The following is a 2,865-nucleotide window of genomic DNA, read 5'->3' as shown; positions in this document are numbered from 1 at the left end:
GCAGCTTTGCTGATATCTCCAGCTAGTATTTCTCTGCCTGTAGTGCAACTTGGCACTGTCCTGGGGCATCCTGTGCTGGCCTCGATCATAGGACTGTGACTCCATCCATCCATCCTCTTCCATGCCTCCTGGAGGGCAGGGACTGACATTGAAGCAGGGTCACTCACAGAAGGTGCTCAGTGAATGTGGGATAAACTGACTTCTCTAAACTGACTTCTTCTCAACTTACAGATTGTGCCTGAACTTGAAAGGGCCTGCCCCATGAGCTGAGCGCTCCGTCCCTCTCCTCTCTCTCCTGTTGGCAAGGAGGGAGGCAGGCCTGTGACTTGATTCATCAGAATCGTCCAACTCAATTCCATCTTTCTGCTGCACAGCAGGTGAACCGTGCGTCACATCACGCTCTCTGCCGCCATGTTAATATCTCAGCTGATGCTATCTAGTGCCCACATCTCCTGCCAGAGACAACTCCTGCTCCCAAGAAGTCCCAGGTCACGTCCCGCCCCTCTCACATCTGTGAAGGCAGGTTGAGAGATGCAAAGCTGATCCTCCTTGAAGCCTGGATTTCTTTCTTTCTTTCTTTCTTTTTCATCAGTACACCTTGAGAACGTTTTTATGTGCCTCTTGCCAAACCTGAAACTCAGTGTTGGAATTACAGGTGAGTCTCTGGAAAGCAGAGCCGTGAGTGTCACCAGGAGTACACCCACCACTCCCAACCATACATTCCCAAGTGGCCAAAAAGTACATCTAGTCCTCTGGGTAACAGTCCAGCCTCTTCTGGCTTTGCTTCTGTTATTGTGAAAGAAAAAAATTAACCTATGGATGTGGTTCTATAGTCTGTTTTGATGAAGTAAATTGGTCAATTAGGAGAAAGGAGTCATTAAATAAGCATGCCCAGACACGCACGCATGCACGCACATTCTGGATATTGAAAGCAGATATTCAAAACTCACTTCAACAGAAGGCTGAGGCCTAAAGATAAACTATGCTTCAGAAGGTCCAAATATGCTGTGCACTGAGAGACTAATACCTGCAACCACCCCCCGCTCACCACTCAGACACCACACCCCTGTTGGGCACCGCTCCCATCCCCTTCTTACAGGTGAAAATCCTACAGCTCCGAGTTCTCACAAGTTGGCCAAGACCCGGAGGTTTATGAATGACATGGGGAAAATGTGAACCCCAGCCTCCCAACCCTGCTCTACATGTCTTCCCTGCTAGACAAAGAATTCAGAAGCCACACAGAGGCCTTTGCTTATCTCCTCTTAGCATCTGAAGGTCCCGGCAGACCTGGCAGGTGTGAAATGGACTTCCGCTGCTGACTCTGCGTTACCCCTTCAAAGCATCTGGGATTCAATCCACGCAGGGTTCGGGTTCGGAGGACGGTGGTTTGAGGCTATTGAAACTTGTCCCTTTCCACTCTCTAATTTGCATGTTGGATGTCTATTGAAAGTTGCTATGGTGATCCGTTTGACCAGAAGTTTCCGCTGAATCATCCCGACACTTATATGAAAACATAAATGTGGTTTGGGGACCAGAGCACCGCAGCGAGGAGAGACGGCTCCATCTTTCACTTGTGACTCACTCGTGGTCACGCGTGGGCCCAGCTGTGAGGAAGGTGAAACCTCTGTGTCAGGTGTTGCTCCCTGGAGAGGTTTGACCCCCCCCCCAGGTCATGCTGAAGCCCCGAGAAGGAAGCATGGGAGCTGGGCTGTCCCCAGTGGCTCCAGGGCAAGGGTCTTTAGAAGAACTGGTGAGCAGACATAGTGAGTTGAGCATGGAATGTGGAGCAGGCAGAGCAGGATTCACATTGACCTTGACCTTGACCTTGCCCAGCTTTGACCTTGATCAGCTTTGACCTTGACATTGACTCCTCTATGCACAGAATTAAAGAAAAGAAAATCTTGTGAGCACAAAGGAGGAATGGGTGTGATGGAGCCTGGTACGGGACCTGGCCTGTAGGGTGACCTTATGTGGCTTTGGATTCTCTGCTTTTTCAACAAAGATGGAGACAAATGGTGCATGCTATGCTTTCCTGAGAACCCCGGGGTAAGAGCCTGTGGCTGAGTAATTCATTTGAATAGCTAAAGATTTAAACAGAACTCTCAAAGATGCTTTGCATGGTCTGTTTGGAAGTAAACTATTTGGCCTTGTGTTCTTATTTATGCCTTTATTTAACGTACCCCTGTGTGACTAGGTGAAAACACACATGCTTATCTTTACAGAGTTGCCTCCTTTGTCTTGTTCCTCACCCCTCCTTTGCTCCTTGGAAGCTTTCAGGGGATGCTACTGAGTTTGAAGGTGGGGGTGAGTGTGCAGACAGAACACAGGCTCCTCAAGGAAGAAAATCCAGAGCAGGTGTTTAAAGTGCTGTTAAAAAAAAAATACTGTCTTGCAAATTGACGCAGAATTTTAAAAACATGACACTGGCAAGATAAATGTACACTTTGTTGTATCAAAGCCCCAGAATATGTATGTTTTCTCACTAGTAACCCCAGTTTTTGATAATTATCTTAAGGAAACCATCAGATATTCGGCAATCATATACAAGGATATAGGTCAAAGTAGCAGTTCTATTACCGAAGATTGGAAAGGAAATTAATGTCCCCAAATAAACAAAATAATAAAAATAAATTATTTTATAATCACACAGTTAAATTTTATGTGGCCAATAAAGACATGCTTTCAAAGAGCGTTCAATGACCTGGGAAAATATTGATGATATATTAGGAAGTGACTCTGATCCCGATTCTGTTGCAAATATTTTAATTACACATTTGCAAACGTGCTCGTGTGTGTGTGTGTGTGTGTGTGTGTGTGTGTGTGTGTGTGCGGGTGCATCACAATAAAGAGCTTGAAGGCAAACAG

Source organism: Marmota monax, unplaced genomic scaffold (assembly GCF_021218885.2).
Source record: "Marmota monax isolate L192 unplaced genomic scaffold, Marmota_monax_Labrador192_F-V1.1 WCK01_AAM20220418_F8-fsc00024, whole genome shotgun sequence".
NCBI lineage: Eukaryota > Metazoa > Chordata > Mammalia > Rodentia > Sciuridae > Marmota > Marmota monax.
This window is presented reverse-complemented; position numbering follows the sequence as displayed.